Genomic DNA, 7,822 nt, shown 5'->3' with positions numbered 1-7,822 from the left:
TATATATATATATATATATATATTTTGTGAATGTGTAATAAAACTATTTTGTTTTTATCTTATGTTCCTTCTACCAAACAAATTGAATTAAGTCAAACTAGCATTAAATGAAAGAGGAAAATATAATTATGTAATTTTTCCGTTGACTAATATGATGGAATCACAAAATATATTTAAACATAAAAATTAGTATCTTCAATGTAATAAATTACTCATCTAGAGAATAAAGTATCTTACACTCAAATAGAGGCTAAAGAGTTTGAATTTTACACGTTGTGAATATTTTTTTTAAAATATATGTTATTCGGTATTTAACTAATAATTTTCATGTTAATTCAACTTAAAAAAAATGAAATATTTTAATCATCAAACACCGCTCTTGAAAAAGGCTATGTTTTAGTACAGATAATTAATGTAGAATACAAATATCATTCTAATGACATACTATTAATCAGAAGAAAGGTATGGGACATGGAGAAGGACGCAATAAGAATAACTATTTATTTATGCCTTGTTGTAAGTCATTTATATGAAGGAGGTTAATTCCAATAATATATTTTGAAAGGATGAAAAAAAGCGGCCCAAGTTTTATTATTTATTTTTATTTCATCTCAAGAAAATTTAATTTGTCAATTTATTAAACTTGACCTTGAGGAGGTTGTTTCCCACATTCACACCATGCGTCATAACAATAATAGGGTGGGATATCACAACAAACGTATTTAGAAATGGGTGTCAATTATGAAATGGATTTATCGAAAGCATGTTCACAATTAATTGGTCAGATTCTTGTTACTCGTATAGTAAAATGCACACAATGAATTGACCAAGTATTCACTCCGAACAACCCTCTAGGTCATTTATATGAAAATGACTTCATCTCATCGTTAGGGGTTACGAGCATTCCTATAGCGACCCAATTCGTTTATGACCGTCTTAACCCCTAGGCCACTAAAGTCATTGCTTGGGGCCTCATATATTTTGGGGGCCCATTTAGAAAAAAATCAATTACTGGGGTACTAATGAGTGTTATGATTTGTGCAAAGGAAATTGCATATGAGATGAAAATAAACCTGAATTTCATAAGAAACTTTTTGATGTAAATATGGAGAGCGAAGACAAAAGTCCCTTGAAGAATCTTTACGTGTTTATTTCTTTATATATGTAGGGTAGATCAACCTATTTTTTCACTTCAAAATAGATTCGAACCAATTAAAGCATATGAAAATATTTTTGATTTCTTATTTAGTGTAAAATTATTGAGAGCAAGAGATGATGAGAATTAAAAATATTGTCTTAACTGAGAACTTTATTTAGCATGTAATAGTTGTTTGAATATTGATGGTTTAGATTTATTTTTTGTATTAAAAGTGTTAAGGGAAACAATACAAGTGGAAGATAATGATCTAACTGAAATACTCAACCAAATAAAAAGACTTGATTCTTTTCCAAATACACATATTGCTTATAGAATAATGTTAACAGTATCTTTAACCGTTACATAAGCCAAAAGAAGTTTTTCAAAATTTAAATTAATTAAATCTTCTTTAAGATCAACAGTCTCAAGAAAGGTTAAATGAATTAGCTATATTACGATTTGAAAAAGAATTATTAAAACAAATTGATCATAAAACAATACCTAATGAGTTTGCATCTAATATAGCTAGAAAATTAGATTTTACATAAAAGTAAATGATGAAAAAAAATTAGGGTCCCTCTCTTAAACTTCGCGTCATGGCCCCAATATTGTTGAGTTGGCCTTGCATCCCAGTCACATGGTTGTTACTTTGATTTTTCAACAAATTTATATGTTTTTGAGCTTTTGAAACATAAACAGTTGACATCAATCAAAAGTTTCTATTAGCTCCACAACATTGAATTTGGTTTAGAAGGACCTTTTATATGGATCCTGAGGTTTCTATGAAAATTTCAAGACCTATTTTTCATTTTTGCAAAAATGGAGCTTGGGTGGGTCTCACTTTTTTTTCGAGATTACCTTTGTATGAAGTTTTTAAAATTTCAATTTTGGTTCGATGACATATTTCGTTTGTGCGCACAAGATTCTGAATAAATCCTGGGCACTCGTTGGAGAATTCTAGAAATGGACAAACTACCTGATGTGCCTTACTGGTGTTACCCAGTAACGAGTGCATGTAAGGTCCCCTTGACCACATTCATAAAGGCCTAATTTGTATGATTTATGATTGCGTGGCCTTGACACAATTATGAGGGTGTAGCTCATTTTACCTTCACATTCATATGCTCTCCTTGTCGCGATCTGATAAGATGCTAACCCGCTTTGATCACCTTTGGACATTGTAATCATGAAATTTTACCTCTATAGTTGCGAGGGGAGTTTTATTAGTAGTCCACGATCCTGAACCATTAACTATAGATTACAATGAACTAATCAGTCTAATTTCTAAAAATAAGACCACATGCGATTTGTTTTTATCCTCAAGAGTTTTTTTGGTGATATCTCCCTCAATTGAGCTCCTTTTTGGGTGATTGAAACTCGTGGACGTAAAAAACATCCTGGCTACGTGATTTGGTTTTTGGAGAGTGTAGGGGTGTTATGACCCTCTCCATTATATCTTTGTGAAGGTTTTTTTGTTTTTCATTCAAAACTTTTCCATATTGACCCCAAGCCATTTACAACTTATTGGGACTAATAGTTTTTTCACCTTGTCGTTCATGTAGTTTTGATGAATTTTTAATATTTTGGATCTTGTAAAACATAAATAGTTGATTTCTATTAAAATTGTAGGAAGAAATGTTGGACTTTTCTTTACTTAAACAACCCAACTTTCGAAAGGTGTATCTTCCTCATATGATATTGAAAATGCGCACCCTCGATGGCACTGAATAGATCTTTCTAGCCATATCAGGATTTAACCATAACTCATCCTCATCTAGAAGTCATGGTAGTTTAAAAATGACCAAAACTCACTTTCTTAACCCAGTCAATTTTTTCCAAAATTTTCCCTTTCTTCAAAAAATGAATATTTTTAGTTTCTTAGCTTATTTCTTGTTATTTCAAGTTGTGAGATGTTACAGTATCTCCCATTAGGATCATTCTTACTCTAATGAGATATCTTTCACTAAGCTAAGGATAGTAACATCAAGTTCAACACTCAACAAACAAAAGCAAGTCACCACATGCTTACTCATAGTTTATAACGTACTAGGAAGAGAATTCGTACCTTGATCTGCATTCTCTTTGGATTCAAAGAGATGGGGATATCTCTTCTTTATATCCTGTTCAGATTCCTAAGGCGCTTCTTCAGTGAATTAGTTCCTCCAAAGGACCTTGACTAATGCAACCTCCTTTGTTCTCAACTTGAGAACTTGGTGATGTAACATATGAACAAGAATCTCTTAATAGGATAAGCTATCCTTAATCCCAACATTTTCAGTTGGTACAATCAATGAAGGATCACCCATGCACTTTTTCAACATAGATATATGAAATACCAGATGAATTGTTGCCAACTTTTGTGGTATCTATAACTGATAATCTACATTGTCAATCCTATTGGCTATGCGATAAGATCCAATATATTGGGGGCTAAGTTACCCATTCTTACTTAATCTCATAACACCCTTCATGGGTGAAACCCTCAAGTATACCCAATCATCCATTTCGAACTCCAACGATCTTCTCCTAACATCTCTTTAGGATTTTTGAGGACTTTGTGCCGTTTCAATCTCTCTTGAATTACCTTCATCTTACTTATATCTTGGTGAACAAGATCTGGTCTTATTAACCCTGATTCACCAACCTCGAACCATCTAATACGAGATCTACATCTTCTCCCGTAAAGAGCTTCGTATGGAGCCATTTGGATGCTCGAATGGTAACTGTTGTTGTAAGCAAACTTGATGAGAGGTAGGTGATCATCCCAATTCCCCTTAAAATCAATCGCACAAGCGCTCAACATATATTCTAAGGTATGGATATCACATTTCGATTGCCCATCTGTCAGAGGATGAAAAGAAGTGATTAAGTTCAACTTTGAACCCAAATCTTTCTTGAAAGATCTCCAGATTTGTGAAGTAAATTGTGCACCTCTATCTGAAATTATCGAAACTGGGACTCCATGATGTCTCACTACTTGCTGAATATATAACTTTGCATAATATTCTACCGAATGAATTGTCTTTACTAGCAAGAAGTAGGCTGAGTTTTCATTCTATCGACAATCACCCAAATTTAATCATGTTGCCTGCGAGACCTTGGTAACCTTGTGATGAGTCCATATTAATCATCTACCCCTTCGATTCTATAAGTTCTATATTCTGATCCAACCCTCGAGGACTGTGGTGTTTTACTTTCACTTGCTGTCAATTTGGGAACTTGACAACAAACTCAACAATGGACTTTTTCATACCTTCTCACCAATATCTCTCTCACAAATCGCGGTACATTATTTAACTTGTAGCCTTGTCCTACTTTGTTTTCTACCTCCAAATGATATAACGTCTACCGGTGACACTCAACTCTATTATTTGTGGACTAGAAAAATATGTTATGATAAAAGTTTTATCAATTAGGATTACAAGTTATTTTCTTGATATATTGTCGTCTAACTTCTAGAAGCTTGTTTTGGCCTCAACAAACGCATACACTAGCATACATATTCATTGTTATATTATGCCTGCCCTTTAAGATCTATGGGTCGGCCGACCCTAAACAATTACAGGAGTATAGGGAAGCTATACGTGTGCATTCCACTAGGACTTAACAAGAAAGGTGAGAAATCACTCAAGGTAGGGTAGACCGTGCCTATAATCATGGTAGACTTAGTCGACGAGTAGATTAGTCCATTTCTATAGGTTAGGTAGGCTGTACCTAAGGGGTAGCGCATGTGTATTGTACCAAAGATCCTCAGATTAGCATTCACAACAACAAAAATAACTTTTAGAGACAATATATAGACACATTAATATACAGTATGCTAACGTCATTACCGACATTACTTAAGTGTTATTAGATCTAATGTCGCTAAATCCTTTAGGGACACATACAAAGAGTGCTAATTTCCTCTAACAATACATATTTAGCAGTACTTGCTAATTAATTGTCGTTAAGGTTAATTTTTATATTAAGATTGATTCTTGGAAAATGTACATTCAAATGGTTTAGAAAAGATTGTCATTGGGATCCAGGTTAGGGGGCTAATATGGGTATTTAGCGATTATTACTCTCGTTAGGACCTAAAGGGATTGTGTGTTTTTTGTACCTACCAGGCCTATGGGGGCCATGTTAGGCAATTGTTTTTCATGTGCTTATAATTTATTGTTATAGGGAGATTACATATTTTACTTGTATTACATCTCTTCCCTTTTCGTTCACTACTTTTACTTTACTGTAGTCTTCCAACATATCTTACATGTACATTATTTTGTATTGACACCCCTTTTCGGGGGCAATGCGTGTCGAGTAGCACAACCGATCATAAATCATAATGGTTGGCTATGTTCTTTTTTGTTAAATTTTATAAAAATAATTTTAATTTCAAAATAAAAATATATATTTCAAAATTAAAGTTGTGGTTGGGAGTGAATACAAATTGTAGTTGTTTTAAAATTTGGGTAAGTAATTATGGGGAAAAAATAGTGAAAACAACTTTTTGTTGTTCTTAAAATTCTTGAATTCAACTTAAGGTTGCATTTCAAATTTTTGTTGCAAAATGTACACTTTGGAGTTTTACTCTAAAAAAATGAGAACTATTTAGAGAAATGCTACTAAAAAGAAATAAAAAATGAGATTATTTATCAAAATAAAGGTATATGACATAAAGAAGGAGTCAATAAGCTTTTGGAATTGGCTAATGCCTTGTTGCAAGTTATATTGATAAAGAATGGAAGGAAACAATAAGCTTTCTTATTTGGGTAATGTCATGTTTAAAGTTACATTGAATTCCAAATATATTCTTCCTTTCTATTTTACGCTCTGAAATTTTAATTCTTCAAGTTGTGTTTTCACTAGTTTTTGTAATTCAACCTATGGGAGGGCGATGCCCACAATGACACCATTCACCATCACAAAAATAGGGAGGTATATCGCCACAAAGACGTTTACAGTCTGCGTCTGTCTTGCAAAAACACCTGGGTATGTCTTTTGCTTCAACCTTTGGCGAGACACCTATCAAATTAAGTATAAGAATCTATAATTAATAGAAAAACACATTTCATATTTCAGCACAAGAAGCTTTTCAAAATTAACTTAGAAAATATTAGAGAGAAGTGTATGATACACCATTACTAATAGATCAAATCAAGTTAAAGACTTACATATCACTTCTATCATCGTAAACATGAGGAAAAAATCCCACACTTTGAAAGACATATCTTAATTTTTTTTTGTATGCTCAGTAAGTCATTTGATGATGATGTTTCGTTTTCTTTGTGTCCTATTTATAGTATATTTAGTTGACTATTCAATAAATATATATAGTTTTTGGATCTTGTTATAGAACTATTTTATTTTTATCTTATGTTCCTTCTACTAAACAAATTTAACAAATTCAAACTAGCATTTAATGAAAGAGGAAAAATATAATTATGTAATTTTTCCTTTCACTAATATGATGGAATCACAAAATATATTTAAACATAAAAATTTATTTTTTCAATGTAATAAATTACACATCTAGGGATTTAAGTATCGCACAATCAAATAGAGGCTAAAGAATTTGAAGTTTATAAGTTGTGAATATTTTTCTTAAAGTAATATGTTATTCAATNTGTGTATATATATATATATATATATATATATATATACACACACAGTTTGTGAATCTGTAATGTAACTATTTGGTTTTTATCGTATGTTCCTTCTACCAAACAAATTTAATAAAGTCAAACTAGCATTACATGAAAGAGGAAAAAATATAATTATGTAATTTTTCCTTTGACTAATATGATGGAATTACAAAATATATTTAAACAGAAAAATTAATATTTTCAATGTAATATATTACTCATCTAGAGAATAAAGTATCGCACAATCAAATAGAGGCTAAAGAATTTGAAGTTTATGAGTTGTGAATATTTTTCTTAAAATAATATGTTATTCTGTCTCGAACTAATAACTTTCATGTTAGTTCAACTTTAAAAAAAATGAAATGTTTTAATCATAAAACACCCCTCTTAAATAAGGTTATGTTTTGTAAAGTACAAATTATTAGTGTAGAATACAAATATCATTAGAGACTATTAATCAAAAGAAAGGTATAGGACATGAAGAAGGAAGCAATAAGACTTCTTATTTAGCTAATGCCTTGTTTTAAGTCAATTAAAAATAGGAGTTGAATTCCAAAATTAAGTTTTGAAAGGAAGAAACAAAGTGTACCAACTTCTTTTATTTCGTTTGATTTTATCTCATGAAATTTTTCAATTTATCCTTAACTAGTTTATAAAATTAGACCTTGAGGAGGTTATTTCGCACATTCACACCATTCGTTATAACAATAGGAGGGTGGTATATCACCACAAAGGTAATTAGAAATGGGTGTCAATTCTTTAATAACATATGGATGTATAGAAAGCACATTCACAATTAATTGGTGTCAGTTTCTTATTATTCATATATTAAAATGCGCACAATTAATTGGCCAAGTATTTACACGTAACAACCCTTTAGGTCATTTATATGAAAATGACTTCATTCCATCGTTACGGCTTACGAGCATTTCTATAGTGACCCAATTCGTTTATGACTGTCTTAACCCCTAGGCCACTAAAGCCATTGCTTGGGGCTTCATATATTTTAAGGGCCATTTTGAAACAATAAATTACTGGGGGTACTAATGAGTGT

The 7,822-nt window shown here is 31.6% G+C and overlaps 1 long non-coding RNA gene across 1 annotated transcript; it reads right to left on the bottom strand.

Annotated features, from left to right (window-relative positions):
- Window positions 1-5,865: 5,865 nt before the first annotated feature.
- LOC114077317 lies at window positions 5,866-6,412 on the bottom strand. The gene is made up of 2 exons (XR_003578501.1): window positions 6,298-6,412; window positions 5,866-6,148 (listed from the first exon to the last, which is right to left on the bottom strand). It is a non-coding gene; the product is annotated as an uncharacterized LOC114077317 (long non-coding RNA).
- Between the last annotated feature and the right edge of the window lie 1,410 nt (window positions 6,413-7,822).

This window comes from Solanum pennellii, chromosome 1 (assembly GCF_001406875.1).
Source record: "Solanum pennellii chromosome 1, SPENNV200".
Lineage (NCBI taxonomy): Eukaryota > Viridiplantae > Streptophyta > Magnoliopsida > Solanales > Solanaceae > Solanum > Solanum pennellii.
The sequence above is the reverse complement of the archived record's forward strand: the minus strand, read 5'-3'. Positions and strand labels throughout refer to the sequence as shown.